The sequence below is a fragment of the Vigna angularis genome, chromosome 6 (assembly GCF_016808095.1).
Source record: "Vigna angularis cultivar LongXiaoDou No.4 chromosome 6, ASM1680809v1, whole genome shotgun sequence".
Taxonomy (NCBI): domain Eukaryota; kingdom Viridiplantae; phylum Streptophyta; class Magnoliopsida; order Fabales; family Fabaceae; genus Vigna; species Vigna angularis.
The window spans coordinates 9,709,863-9,726,350 of NC_068975.1; positions in this window are offsets into that span (position 1 = coordinate 9,709,863).

Below are 16,488 nucleotides of genomic sequence, written 5' to 3' on the forward strand. Positions count from 1 at the left end.
ATTAACGTGATGGATGAACTTGTCATGGCTACCCCACACACAAAAAAAATATTCCCATGACCTAACAATGAAAAAAATTTCACTACGGAGGTCAATGGTAAGCATGGCAACACAAGGATAATTTGAATGAATGAAATCATATATTTTTAGTGTCAATGATTTAAAATAATACACCATTTTTTTTTTCAAAAACAAAAACAAAAACTACAATGACCAAACAATATATAAAATAAAATATTGCGCTACATAACTCAAAGATATAGGAGAAATGACATATTTATTTGAATGCTACATCAAGCAAAATCAAATAATGGTGTTGGAAGTCTCACATCAATTAGAGATAAGGTTAATTTAAAGTATATAAGTGGGTGCAAACCTTACCTTACGAACTGATTTTGTGGCATTGAATTAGGCTTAAAGTTCACTTCTTAACATGGTATTCGAGTTGTTCTTCTAGAAGAGCTTTGTTACGCCTCACTCTGATTATTCTCCTTCTTCTTGTCTTCTTATCTTTTGTTTTTTCTTTATCTCTATTCTTGTTTTTTCTTTGCCTTTATGTCATAGCTATGGAGCAAACATAAACCCTTAAAACTACTGCACCAAGCTACTTACAGTTACTTCCCAATAAAAACCCTTATATCTCCCTTGTTTCTCTTATTCTCGATAGCACTAACTACCATTCCCGAACTTAATCCATGGTCATCGCGTTATTTTCAAAGAAAAAAGTAGAATTCTTTCTTGATATAGCACCCGAACTTGAAAAAATCCTGACTGAAGTACTTTTGCAACTGTTCTCTCTCCACTAAAATGCTTCCTATAAGCTGAGTCATGACAGTGCCATAAAATTCCTTTCACTTCTTCCTTAGTAACACAACGCCTTAGAAGATTATCTGCCTCAATTTTGAACAAGTAAGGATCATCCCAAATAAACTGTTTGGCATCATGTAAAAACTTTTTTCTTTGTTGCCAATTGAGATCCTCTGGGATTACTCCTACAGCTTTTAAATTGGCCATATCAGCAAACCACGACCTTTGTTGAATATACATGAGTGTTTCATCCAAGAAGGATTCCTAGATTTTTCTGCTTCCTTGCTTGTAACTTCATTGTTAACCAACCAAGATAAGTGATCCCCAATTACATTTTCACTTCCCTTTTTGTCACGGATTTCCACATCAAACTCTTGTAGCAGAAGAACCCATCTAATCAACCGTAGCTTAGAATCCGGCTTGGTCAGCAAATACTTTATAGCTGCATGGTCTCTGTAGATAATCACTTTAGACCAAATGAGATAAGGTCTAAATTTCTTCAAGGCATACACAATAGCAAGAAATTCTTTTTCTGTGGTGGCATAATTCAACTGGCTTTATTCAAAACCATGCTTGCATAATAAATAGTGTGAAATACCTTTTCTCTTCTCTGGCCAAGAACAACTTTTATAGCATAATTGCTGGCATCACACATCATCTCAAAATCTTGGCTCCAATCAGGAGGTACAATTACTGGGGCAGAAATCAACTTTTTCTTCAAGACATCAAATGCCTTAAGGCACTCATCATCCATCACAAATGGTGCGTCTTTAACAAGGAGATTGCTCAGTGGTTTGGCAATCTTTGAAAAGTCTTTGATGAATCTTCTGTAAAAATCAGCATGACCCAAAAAGCTTCTGATTCCCTTCACATTGGTTGGTGGTGGAAGTTTTTCAATAACCTCCACTTTGGCTCTATCAACCTCAATTCCCTTGGATGAAATTTTATGACCCAAAAAAATGCCTTCCTTTACCATATAGTGACATTTTTCCCAATTAAGAACAAGATTGGATTGGGTGCATCTTTTAAGTACAACATCCAGGTTAGACAAACACTCATGGAAGGAACTACCAAACACTAAAAAATCATCCATAAAAACTTCAATGCATTTTTCTATCAAGTCTGCAAAGATTGCTTGCATACATCTCTGAAAAGTAGCTAGAGCATTACATAACCCAAACGACATTTTTCTATAAGCAAAAACTCCAAATGGGCAAGTGAAAGCCGTCTTTTCTTGGTCTTTTGGATCCACCACAATTTGATTATATCCAGAGTATCCATCTAGAAAACAATAGAAAGCCTGACCTGCTAATCTCTCCAGCATCTGATCCATGAAAGAAAGGGGAAAGTGATCCTTCCTAGTAGCATTGTTCAAATTTTTTAGTTGATACACATCCTCCATCCAGTAAAAGTCCTTGTGGGTATGAGCTCATTTTTTTCATTATAAATAACTGTCATCCCACCTTTCTTTGGTACCACCTATATTGGGCTTACCCATGCACTATTAGAAATAGGGTAAATAATGCCAGCCTCAAGTAACTTTAGCACTTCCTTTCTCACCTCCTCCTTTATCACTAGATTTAACCTTCTCTATGGTTGAGCAACAAGTTTGTAGTCATCTTCCATAAATATTTTGTGCATGCAATATGTTGGACTTATGCCTTTGAGATCTGAAATTGACCATCCAATAGCTCCTTTGTTGGCTTTGAGTATTTCTACCAATTTTTCTTCTTCTTTGGGAGAGAGAGAGAGAGTTGCTGATGATAACTGGTTTGTTTCCACCTTCTTCTAGAAACACATACTTTAAGTGTGGCGGTAACATCTTCAGCTCCACTTTGCTTCCTTTGACTTTTTCTTCTGTGTTTTGCAAAGGAACCTTTCGTAATTCTTCCAAATTAGTCAAGCACTAATCCATTAGTTCCTCTCTTTTTTCATTTAACTCTTCACAAGTGTCAACTAGTATCTCCTCCAAAGAAAGAGTATCACTTGTGTTGTTTTCTTGTATCATGCAAATTTCATCAGGAGAATCAAGATGAAAACATTCATTATCATCTTTTGGATGAGACATGGCTTTAAAGACATCAAAATTTACTTCTTCATCTTGTACTCTCACCTTCAGTTTGCCATTTTCCACATCAATCAAAACTCTTGTTGTCTTCATAAAAGGTCTCCCAAGAATAAGAGGCACATTCACGTCCTCCTCCATCTCCATGATGACAAAGTCCACAGGAAAAAAAATTTGTCTACCTTCACAAGCACATCTTCAACTACCCCATAAGGGTATTTCAAAGATCTGTCTACAAGTTAAAGAGTCATCCAAGTAGGCTTAAGTTCCAACCCTTCAATCGTTTCAAACATGGATAGCAGCATGAGATTAATATTGGCTCCTAGATCAATAAGTGCTTTCCCAACAGAGATATTCCCTATAGTGCAAGGAATAGTGAAGCTTCCTGAATCTTTAAACTTGGGGGGTAAGAGCTTTTGTATGATAGCACTGCAGTTTCCTTGAACTTCAATGGTTTCTTCTTCAATGTACTTCCTTTTCTTTGTGAGGAGCTCCTTCAAAAATTTAGCATATGAAGGCATTTGTTGCAGAGCCCCAAAGAAGGGTATATTAATCTCCAATTTCTTGAAGATTTCCATGAAACGGTCAAACTGTTTTTCTTTTTCCTTCCTGGAATAATTCTTTGGGTAAGGAAGGGGTTTTTCATAAGATTCTTTCTTTTTCCTCTCTTCTTCCTCTCTCTCTTTTGCTTTTCTCTCTCTTCTTTTTCTCTCTTATTTTCTTTTTTCTCACTCTCTTTTTCATCATTTTCATTCAATCTCTCTTTTTCTTTTATCTCTATTTTTCCCTCATCTAAAATCTTGCCACTTCTAGTAATAACAACTTTGCATTCCTTTTAGGAGTTAGCTTTCATGTTACTCCCAAGATCGTCCAACTTCTAAATCATGTGATCAAGCTGGCTTCCTATCCTTCTGAATGCCGCCTGATTTCTTTTATGATGAGAATCAAACATCTGTATTAACTGTTAAAGTGTGTCATCCATCTTAGCCCATCTTTCTGATAGAGAGGGTTGTTGCTGCCATTGTTGTTGTCCGGTAGCTTGTCCAAATTGACCTGATCCCATGTTTGAGTGAGGTTCCCACTAATGGTTGAGATTACCTTGGTGGAATTGAGTGACCATATAATTATTTTCTTGTCCGAATTGCATCCTGCAAGCATTAAACACAAAACCCTAGAAAATATTGTTAGCACAAAAACAAAAATAAACAACACAAAAACATGAAATAAAAAAAATAAAAAAAAAATAAAAATATAACAAGGATAAAAATAAAGTCGAAATTAATTGACAATCACACAAATAGAATAATTTAAACCGTGAGTCCTCGGCAACGGCGCCAAAAACTTGATGGATTGGCAAGTGTACCAAATCACACAAGTAATATAAAATGGTAAGACCAAGTATTGTATCCTTGAAGACTCTCGGCACTAGATAGTTGTGTGATAACTCAATTAATTAAGACTTAAATAAAATGAGATTGTTGGTTTCAAATACAAAGACATAAAATTAAATATGAATGCAAATTGATCAATAGTAGAGTAACACAAAGATGAACGAATGTTGTTTAATATGACAAAGATGAATGGATGTTGTTTAATATGAGATGAATATGTTGTTAGGGTTTAATTTCACCAAGTTTACTCTCATGTATATAAGAATTCTTCATTTTACATTAACGTTAACGTCGCTCACTAAATTACCTAGAACAAGCATGCCTTAATTCCTAGTTTGTGCAATTTCTAGCGTTCTTAGAAAATTAAGTTTAAAGATCAAGAGCTTAAGACGACCAAGTACTCATACCCTCATCCTTGAGAAATATTACCCTTGGGAGAATTCAACAAGAACCTGAAATGTAAGGAACCTCCCGACACTCATGCAATTCATAAATTATGCTACTAAATGAGTTAAATAGTGCAAGCATTGAAACAAATGAATTCCCTAACAATTAATGAAAAAACATATAAACTAAGAATCAATTCAAATACATGAGAGTTCACAAGGTTACATCATCCCCCAACAAAAAATAGAGTTTAGTTCCCCGTAGACATGGAGAAACTAGATGAATAATGGAAAAGCATGAGATAGTGAAACCCTAAAAGTACAAGAGGAAGGTCCCGCCTCCAAATCCACCTTCAGAGAGTAGAATAGTGTGTTTTTGTGTTGCTCCAGCCAGAGATACAAAACCTATAGCGCCTGGCTCCTTTAAATAAAGTCGGAAAAGAGTAGAAACAGGCCCGGTCCAAAAGAGTCGAAAGAGAGCAAAAACTGGGTTGGATATGCGACACACGACGCTCGGGCCCCCCATTTAGGGCGCCCGGGCGATGAACGGTTCTCATGTAGGGTTTGAGCCTTCAATTGGTCGCCCAGGCTTTCGGTTCCGCCGCTCAGGCGGCCTAGGAGGGCGCCCGGGCAGTGGACGTAGTTTTTCCAAGGCTCAAGACTCTAGATAAGGCGTCCAAGCTTCGTGCGGTTCATCTTTTTGGTTCTTTTCCAGGTCTTTCTAAGCTCTAACTCCTTAGCAATTCATCTCTGCTTTCCGCATTCTCTCATTACCTATTAAAACAAAGGAAATTAGTCATAAAATCATCAAATTCAACCTCAAGTCTCTTATTCACACAACTTAATGAAAAAGCATGAGTCCAAGCAAGTTGCCAAGTGAAAAGGGTGTATTTAGTATCAAAATTACATCATAAATAACGATATTTTCAACCGTTAACATTAACCTTACGTCCATCCCCTTGTACTTGACGTCAAGTATTCCTTTAAATATAAATATTTATTCAAATATTACTCAAAAATTGACGTCCTCTTTGAACTTCAACATGAACATTACGTTCGTTATCTTCCATAACGACGTTAACTTTACGTCGCTTCTCTCGTACATAAGACGAAAAATCTTACTATAAATATAAATATTTATTCAAATATTGGACGTCATTCTCTTTACTAATGGACGTAACCTTACGTCATTGCTCAAAATTGACGTTAGACTTACATTAATTCTCGATCCACTTGACGTCAAATTGTCCTATTAACGTCACCCAGTGATATTTGACGTAAAATTTACGTCACCCGCTATGACGTCAGTCTCGAATACGTCGTTAAAAGCCAAAAATAACCGATGTAATACGCTGTTTTTGTACTAGTGGTACTATTAACCCTCGGCAAGTGTAACCGAATCGTATCAAGTAATAATAAAATGGTAAGACCAAGTATTGTTTCCCAAAGAACTTACGACCTAAATAGTTATGCGATTTTTTGATTCAATTAGACTTGTGAATGAAGTCTTGTAGATTTAAATGCAAATACTAAAAAGTAAATATGAATCCTAATCACTAGTTTACAATGTCTTGTCTCCCTAGCAATTATTCATGCATTACACTCGCACAAAAGCTTAAAGGCAACCAATCCTCCTATCCCTATGTCTAGGCAGTATTACTATTGGGAGAATTTCTTCATGTCTAGATTTATCTATATGTGTCCATACAAATAAAATCAATGATCATGCAATTGAATGAGTTAACGAAAACATGCATAGAGTATAGAAGAAAAACCCTAACAATTAACGAAAGCAAGCATATGGATTAAAGAACCATTTCAATACATGAGAGTTTCAAAGGATTACATTGATTCCCCAACAACAATGAAGGTTTAGTTCACCATAATCATGGTGAAACTAGATGAAAAATAATGAAAGAATGAAAGATAGAACCCTAGAATTTGAAGAGTGGAGCTTGAGCATCCAAAATCCTCCTCCAAGGGGTGAAGAAAGTGTGATTTTGCTTCGTTCTGCCAAAAGATACTAACCCTAGGTTGACTAAAACCTTATATAGACTCCTAAATATTACAGAAAAGTGGCCCGAGGCCTATTAAAATGGCGCTCAGCGGTAATTACCGCTCAACGGTAAGTGTGGTTCTTCTATTTGACGCTCAGCTACAGTTTCGCTTCTCAACGGTGACTGTAAGACTTCAGAGTGCCGCTCAGCGGTAATTTCCGTTGAGCGGTACTTGCGGCTCTTTTTTTATGCCCTTTTTCTTCCTTTTCTGACTCCAACTTATGGCTACTTCACTTCTTCGATTCAATTCATCTTAAAATCTGCAAAAACAAGGAAAACCAAGCATAAAACCCATCTAACTCTCTTATTTCCAAAACATAAGCAAAAACATGATTACAAGCTAGTTTCTAAGTCATAAAGGTTGTTTTTTATGTCAAAATTAACTATAAAAATAATATTTTTTCAACTATTATCAAGTACCACACCTAGGCGCCCCACTTAGGGCGCTGAACGCCAGTTTTGTGGGCTTGGATCTGTTTTCTGTTATGTTTATGTTCTATTTAAGGACTTGGACATCTTAGTGATTATATTTTTTGATGTCTTAAGCACAAAAACACTTTTCTCACCCCTTAGGGGTAGATTTGGGGCTGTGATAACTCTCCTCTTCTCCTTCTAGGGTTTTTCTATCTTTTTCATTTTTTCATTGTTCATCTAGTTTCTCCATGATGATGGAGAACTAAACCTAATTTGTTCTTGGGGAAAGATGTAAACTTTGTAAACTCTCATGTATTGAATTGATTCTTGATTATTTATGCTTCTTTCATTAATTGTTAGGGTAATTCTTCTTCGCCTATTGCTTGCTTTTGTTAACTCATTCATTAGCATGATTTATGAATTGCATGAGTACTGAAAGGCATCTTACAATTCTCGAGAATTATTCTCAGAAGCAGTATTGCTCAAGAATGGTGATATGAGTTCTAGTTGTCTTAAGCTTCTGATCTTCAAAATTAATTATTAGAAATGCTAGGAGTCGTATGAACTAATAATTAAGGATAGGCTTTCTTCGTCGAGGAATCGGGTTTTAAGTATTTTAGATAGTGATATTGACATTAATGAAGAAGTAGAATTCGTATATACATGAGAGTAAACTTGGTGAAAATCTAAACTCCAACAACAAATTCATCTCATATTATCAACTTCATCCATCCATTCTAGTGTTTAGCCTCAATTGATCAAATTGTATTCATGTTTATTTTTATTGCATTTGCATTCAAAACCCCAAAAATTGTTTTTCTTAAGTCTTAATTAATTGAGTAATCACATAATTGTTTAGTGTCGTGAGTCCTTTGGGAAACGATACTTGGTCTTACCATTTTATTATTACTTGGTACGATTCGGTACACTTGCCGGAGTCTTAACAAGTTTTTGGCGCCGTTGTCGGGGACTCGTGGTTTAAACTATTCTATTTGTGTGATTCTTAACTGATTATACTTTATCTCTAATTTTGATCTTTTTATCTTTTTATCTTTTTATCTTTTTACCTTTGTATCTTTTTATCCTTTTATCTTTTTATCTTTTTATCTTCTTTTTTATCCTTTTATCCTTTTATCTTTTTTTTATCTTTTTATCTTTTTATCTTTTTATCTTTTTTTCTTTTTATCTTTTTATCTTTTTATCTTTTTATCTTTTTATCTTTTTATCTTTTTATCTTTTTATCTTTTTATCTTTTTATCTTTTTATCTTTTTATCTTTTTATCTTTTTATCTTTTTATCTTTTTATCTTTTTATCTTTTTATCTTTTTATCTTTTTATCTTTTTATCTTTTTATCTTTTTATCTTTTTATCTTTTTATCTTTTTATCTTTTTATCTTTTTATCTTTTTATCTTTTTATCTTTTTATCTTTTTATCTTTTTATCTTTTTATCTTTTTATCTTTTTATCTTTTTATCTTTTTATCTTTTTATCTTTTTATCTTTTTTTCTTTTAATCTTTTTATCTTTTTATCTTTTTATCTTTTTATCTTTTTATGTCTTTATCTCTTTATATTTGTATCTTTTTATCTTTTTTTTTTCTTTTTGTGTTAATTGGGTGCTCTAGTGTAGTGTTCTTTAGTGTTTGCAGGATAAAATCCGAAAATCTTTACTAGGAGCACAAGATCATCAAGAGAAGAAGGTTGAAGAAGGTCGCAGGGCGCCTAACTGCCCCTTTAAGGGCCCTTAGCGCAAGAGTCACGTATCGCCGCTTGGGCTCCCCATTCAGGGCATTGAGCGCCAGCCTTCAAATGTCGTGTTCACCAAGACTCTGTGCATGAAGTGGTTAAAGATATCAAAGAGAATGGAGTTATTGAGATTGAGGCTCCTTATTCAAGGAGGGTAAAGATGGTCAACAGGAAGATGTTGCAGATAAGTTGGTGTGATGAAAGAAAAAGGAACGCCAACATCATAGATGCAGATTGTGCTTAATGGTGTTAGGCTCTTGACGTTAAACAAGCGCTTATTGGGAGGCAACCCAATTTCTGATTTTTCTTTTTAAATTGATTATTTGTGTGGTTTGGATTTGATTTTGTGTTGCAGTAATGACAACATCTACTGATAGATGTTGGACAACATCTACTTATGAATGTTATGTGAGTAGACATCTACTGATGGATGCCGATGAAGATGAGAAAGATCAACATCTACTAATGGATGCCGATGAAGATGAGAATGATAGCATCTACTGAGGGATGCCCTATGATTAGACATATACTGATGGATATTGATAAAGATGAGAAAGATTAACATCTACTAATGGATGCTATGTGATTAGACATCTACTAATAGATGTTACTGAAAGCATCTACTAATGGATGCTATGATGATGAAGATTGAGATGACAGTATTTACTGATGGATGTTGTTATAGCAGAGGCTGACGATAGGTGAAAGCATCTACTGATGGATACTATTAGATCAGGATTTGTTTTACTTTATGATTGTTTGAACTTTGGTTATTTTATTTTGTTTTTAATTTTAGTTGCTTAACTACTTGGTTGAATGAATAGTTGTTGCAATGGTTTGGTGATAAACTGTTTTGTGATGAGTAATATTCTTGTGTTTGCTCTATTGTTCTATGATTCATGTTGAGATAATGCTTGTTTAGCTCTTAATCACATATGGTTGTTGCTCATAATTATTTGAAACAGATGCATGATTTCAATTGTGATTAATATGCTAGGCAAGATGTTTATCAAATTACGGAACTTGAGTTAACCTGTGAGAGGTTGGGCTCTAGAGTTTTTGATTGATTGAATGCTATTGCTTTGGAAGCATGATTGATTTTGCCTAATTTTCTATCACTGAACCACTTGCTTGCTTGTTACATATGATCAAGGCCATGTTTTCTTCTCCCTTAGAGCTAATGCCAATAGGTGAACCCAACAAAGAACAATGTTTCTCTTTACCCTTTGAACCTTGAGCTTAAAGTTGAAAGTGAAAAAACCCTTTTTGATATCCTTACCTTGAGTTAAGTAGAGTATGTTTTTGTGGTAATGGAGAATGGTTCAAGTTTGGGGTGGTGAGAAACCGAAAAGAACTTTGTGAAATTCATTAAAGAGCATTGGGCAAAAGAAAGAGCAAAAGTAAAAAAAAAAAAGAAAGAAAAGAAAGGTTAACCTCAATGAAAGGAAAGTTGGGACTAAATTGAAGATTTGGTTTCTCACATAAAAGGAGAAAGAGAGATTTTTAATGAGAATAAATGAATTGTGGACTCTCTTAACTCAAGGATTTTGTTGTCTAGAAAATCCAATTTTCTTCTTAGTCTAGCCTCAATACAAGCCTTGAAAAGCCCTTGTGATGATAACTTGCTTGTGAATGTGTTTGGTATATGGTTAAATGAAAGGCAAAGTTTATTCATGTGACATTGTGATGGTAAAGTGTAAGTGTGTCACCTCACTATTCACCTTTGAGTTTGAGTGAATTACTTTTGAGTGCTTGAGCGAAACAATATCTTTGGTGAGGAATAGTTCAATGCATATAGGGTAACATTCTTCCTTGATTGTTGATTAATCATGAGGTTTGCATATGTTGTGTATGTCTTGATTATGCGAGCACCATAGTTGAAGCTTGATTGGATAAAGCATCATTATATCTTTCTATGATGAGCATTCATGAGTGATTTATTGTCTAAAAAGAAAATGCTTTTTATATGTTGGACCATTGTAGTATGATTATTTTGTTTAAGCCAAGTTATAGTTTGCTTAAGGACAAGCAAAGTTTCAAGTTTGGGGTTGTGATAACGGTTGAAAATATCGTCATCTATGATTCAATTTTGATATTAACTCCACCCTTGTTACTTAGAAGCTTGCTTGAACTCATGTTTTTAGTTTTTTTTTTTGTGAATAAGTGAGTAGAGGATATACTTAAGGATTTTATCACTAAATTCCCTTAATTTTATAGGTTATTGATATGATTTAGAAGAAGAGCAAAAGTACCAAGGAGTTGGAACCCATAAAGGACAGAAAAAGCACCAGACCGAACGGTATGATGGAGGAGAAACCAGACCGAACGGTTAAGAAGACAGACCAAACGGTGTGAAGGTGGTGAAACTAGGCCGAACGGTGCAACGATGGCCGAATTGTTGGAGAAAAAGATAGACAAACCGAACGATTTGTGAAAGGAGAAGTCGAGTGATGTGGTAGAAGATTGGTCGAATGGTTAAAGAGTCAGGCCGATCGGTCAACAAAGTGAAACTGATCGGTCCTGTACATTTGATGAGTACCATTCTACATCGTACCACGCCCGAGCCCCCTTTCAGGGCCGCTGAGTGTCAGTTTTGACCCGTAGCATGCCTAGGCGCCCCACTTAGGGCGTTGAGCGCCAGTTTCGTGGGCTTGGACCTGTTTTCTATTATTTTTATGTTCTATTTAAGGACTTGGACGTCCTAGGGATTGTATCTTTTGATGGCTTAAGCACATAAACACATTTTTCACCCCTTGGGGGTAGATTTGGGGATGTGATAGCTCTCCTTTTCCTTGAGGGTAGATTTGGGGGTGTGACAACTCTCATCTTCTCTTGCTAGGATTTTTCTATCTCTTTCATTCTTTCATTGTTCATCTAGGTTCTCGATGATGATGGGGAACTAAACCTTATTTGTTCTTGGGGAAAGATGTAACATTTGTAAACTCTCATGTATTGAATTGATTCTTGATTATTTATGCTTCTTTCATTAATTGTTAGGGTAATTGTTCTTCGCTTATTGCTTGCTTTTGTTTAACTCATTCATTAGCATGATTTATGATTTGCATGAGTACCGGAAGGTATCTTACAATTCTTGTTCTGGAGAATTATTCCCAAAAGCAGTATTGGTCAGGAATTGGGGTATGAGTTCTGGTTGTCTTAAGCTTCTGATCTTCAGAATTAATTATTAGGAATGTTAGGAATCGTATGAACTAATAATTAAGGATAAACTTTCTTTTCCGAGGAATCGGGTTTTAAGTATTTTAGATAGTGACATTGACATTAATGAAGAAGTAGAATTCATATATACATGAGAGTAAACTTGGTGAAATCTAAACTCCAACAACATATTCATCTCATATTATCTACTTCATCCATCCATTCTAGTGTTTAGCCTCAATTGATCAAATTGCATTCATGTTTACTTTTATTGCATTTGCATTCAAAACCCCAAAAATTGTTTTTCTTAAGTATTTATTAGTTGAGTAATCACATAACTGTTTAGTGTCGTGAGTCCTTTGGGAAACGATACTTGGTCTTACCATTTTATTATTGCTTGATACGATTCGGTACACTTGTCGTAGTCTTAACACCAGTCACCCTCCCAATCAACCTTAGATTGGTGAGTAATTCACTATAGTGATCAGAGTATTATAGTCAAGGCTTTACAGAGCAACTCTCAAATGTAAACACCCCGCAAACTCTTAATCAAATATAGAAACAATAACACCTGCAAACACAAAACCACCTGTCCCTATTCAAGAAAACCCCTTTGAGAATCCCCTCTCAAAGTCAAGAGCTCCTCACTCTTCTTCTTGACACGCACGTCTAGGGAAACAACAAATTAAAGATTTTAAGTCTTCTCTCCTGATCAATCAAGATGAACCTTCAGATGTGCTAAAGCGATCAGTCAATGTAGTCTAGTCAGTAGCTTCTCAAGAATGCTTCAAGATGATCCAATTCTTCACGTTCTTGATTCTTGGAGTTTTTGGGTAATCTGTAAAACCTCTCAAATGAATTCAATCAGATATGAAAAATGTAACTATGATCTATATTTACATATTTTCAAACAGTGTGTCAATATATATTTTATATTAGACCTGACGCAAAACAACTGATTACTAAACTTATTTAATCGGTTACATTTAAACATATGTAATAAAATTATAACAAACTTAGCTCTTAATTGAATACACAATTAAAGTAATCGATTCTCATTAAATGCTGGTCAAACACATTTAAAAATAGGACCGTTATAGTAGTTATGACTAGCGAGAAATCAGTTTTCAAACATAACAAACTTAATTGAATACAAAAAGCATATAATCGATTAAGCTTCAACACTTAACAAAATTTTGAAAACTTTTCTTTCCAAAGACTCATCATAGCACATTTGAAAATGATATATGCAAACACACGAACTTTAATCGATTCAACAACTAATGTAATCGATTCAAACTAGTTGTTTTGCCACAATTCAAAGCCATAAGTTATCTAATGACCTTAGTTGATTACTACAACACTGTAATCGATTTTGTCATTCAGATATGCTTTTTGTGCATGTGGTATTCATAACACAGAATCATACATTGTGCATACACAGATATAATCACATCATAAACTTGATAGTATCATAGTATGCAGTCATAATAGTATGTTCAACATATGCATTCATCACACATTTTATGCAGTTTCAAATCAACATATGCATTGATATAACACACAGAAACTCCTTTCTGTTTGTGACTTGAAAACATTCATGTGTTGTTATTATTAGTGTGTTGTCATCATCAAAAACCAACATAACAAAGATTGGGTTCAACTATCACATGTGCTCCCCCTATCAACAGGTGTGTTGAAAGCCATACATAGACTAGAGATTAGGCCAATTTAGAGTATATAAGTGGGTGCAAACCTCACCATACAAGCCAATTTTGTGAGGTTGAGTTAGGTTTAAACTTCCCTTCTTAACAAATGGTCATTGGTTGCACTACACTGCATAGAATAAGAAAACAAAAGAATATTACTTAATAAAAACCAAATATAGCGTGAAGACCTACACCCAACAACTCTGGAAATATTCCACTCTACACCAATGTATTTTCTTCTGAAGATAATACGCATGACAAAATACTACCATACAGTACTATAAAATTCTCGTTCAAGAAACCACACATGCCAATAGAATTTTACCAAGAATAAGAAAAAAGGTCAACATCCCTTACCTTGGTTTTCCAGTAAGCCTATAATAAACAATGACCTTCTACTGCACTCCCGAGCTCTCACGGGCCTTCACACAATCAACCTCTTACTTTCACAGCACACTCAAATTTCGGGCCTCTTTTCTTGATGGCCAAGGTCTATCTTAGCATAATATAAATAAGAGGCATACCTAGTCTCGTTGGGTTTATTTCCTAAATTCAAAAACAATATACTTTTGATCTAGCCAACGCTTGAACACACACGTTCATAGAAAAAAATTAATAAAAGAAAATAAAACATGCATAATGTACCCAACAAGAATCGAACTCATGGTCATCAACTTATAAAAAGGAACTCTAACCATTTGTGATACACTTCACTTCTACACAACATATCCTTCTCTTACTTTAATTAATAAAACGCTATAATACTCATAAATATAAATATATTCCATTAAAATCGATCTCAAATAGCCAAATAGGAAAAACAAAATCCAACATTCAAACTAGCGCTTTAGAGGTGGCGCTCAACGCCAAACCTTTCACAAAAATTTGCGCTCAACGATAGTCCTAACGTTCAACATCGTTCTTCCTGCAAAAAGGAACTCAATGTCCTAAAGCTAAAACGCTCCAGACTTGCAATACAAAAATGATGCTCCACAATACCCTAGTGATACTCAATGTCAAACCAGTAACAAAATGGGTGATCAATAATACTTTTTGGCGCTTAGGATACAGGATCTAAAATGCTCCCATATGTAGTTGGCGCTTAGTGCTATACTAGTTGACATCAAACACATTTTATAATTTCAAGTGAATTTTGACCTAGCCAATTGCTCAAATTAGTACATCTTTCTCAATGAGTTGGTTGAAACCATTTTTTACACATTAAGACTCATATCAATTTACTCAATATCTTAAATTTTATGTTCTCTCAATCACACAAACTCAAACAATAGTCAAACATGAAACAATCATCCAAACCTTATAAATCAATTTAGTCATACACATTAGTTAGATTCATTTAATATGCAAAATATTTGATTTACCAAACTCACACATAAGAAATTAACTAACTTCCCTTACCTCTTATAGCAATTCAAAAATCCTTATAACGCTCTCAAACTCACAAGAAACCTTATTTTTTCCTACGAACAACATAAACATCGTCAATGTATGTCATTAGAATTATCCCAAAAAATCTTATAAATAATTCTAAAGAAACATATAAGTAAGATTTTTTTCACATGTAAAGGAAGAACCAACTTGAACCTATAGAAAACCAACTTAATCAAATTAAAAAATTCATCAACAAAAAATGGAGAGTTCGGTATATAAATCACTCAAATGGTATCCAATCTTTAAACAAATAGACAAAAAATTAGAAAATATAGACAAAAAGAAGAAAGATTAAAAAAAATTCTAAAGTAGTATGTTTTTAAAAAGATAAAACTTTTTTTATAAAAATACTATTTATACTTAATATTAAAATGATTAAACCTCACTGTTACAAATTCTAAAATACAATTTTTTAGAAACTCATATCTTTTTAATATTTTAAACCATTATAATAAAATATATGTATAGAAAAGAAATAAGTAATTACGAACGTCAATCAATTATTTCATATAAAAAAAAGTAGTTATTCTAAAAGAATATTTGAGTATATTGTAAAACTATCAGATAGTTAAACATATACTTGTTTAAGAAAATATCTCATTGATAGTGATGATAATGTTCTCTAGTATATTTGAGTAATAAAGAATATGATTTTTTAAATCCGAAATCAATTCTAGTAATTCCAATACACGAAATAAAAGTACAAGATTAAAAACACCATCATTTATGATCTTTAAAACAACTAAAAAATTATAAGAGAAATTAAAACTAAATGATACCAAAATAATTTTCTAAAATAAAAAGTACATATGTATTTCAAAATAAAAAATAAATAATATATATCTATTTGTTACCATTGCTTTAATATAAACTAAATAATATAAAATCAAATTATATAAAGTGTTTCTTCGTAAAAACAATTGATTAGATGGTTTTGGTAAGAGTTGATTGACAAATGCCATAATCAATTCGTACCAATTCTGCGATTATGCGCAGAGCTGTCAGAAAAAATCTTGAAGATAAAGTATTCACAAAAGGACATTGCATCATTATCATTATCATTATTATTATTATTATTATTATTATTATTATTATTATTATTTATTTATATAAGTTTCTATGCAAATATTTTTATATAAAAAGGTAACTTCTTTTAGGTTTAATATTCTTTTGTCATTTATTATTATATTTTTAATTTTATTTCCTCGGTTTGAAATATTTTAAGTTTATTCTATTGTTTTTAAAATGAAGTAATGTAGCTTCGTTTGTGAAATTCAGAGTTACACTTTCACTTCAATAACACGTGA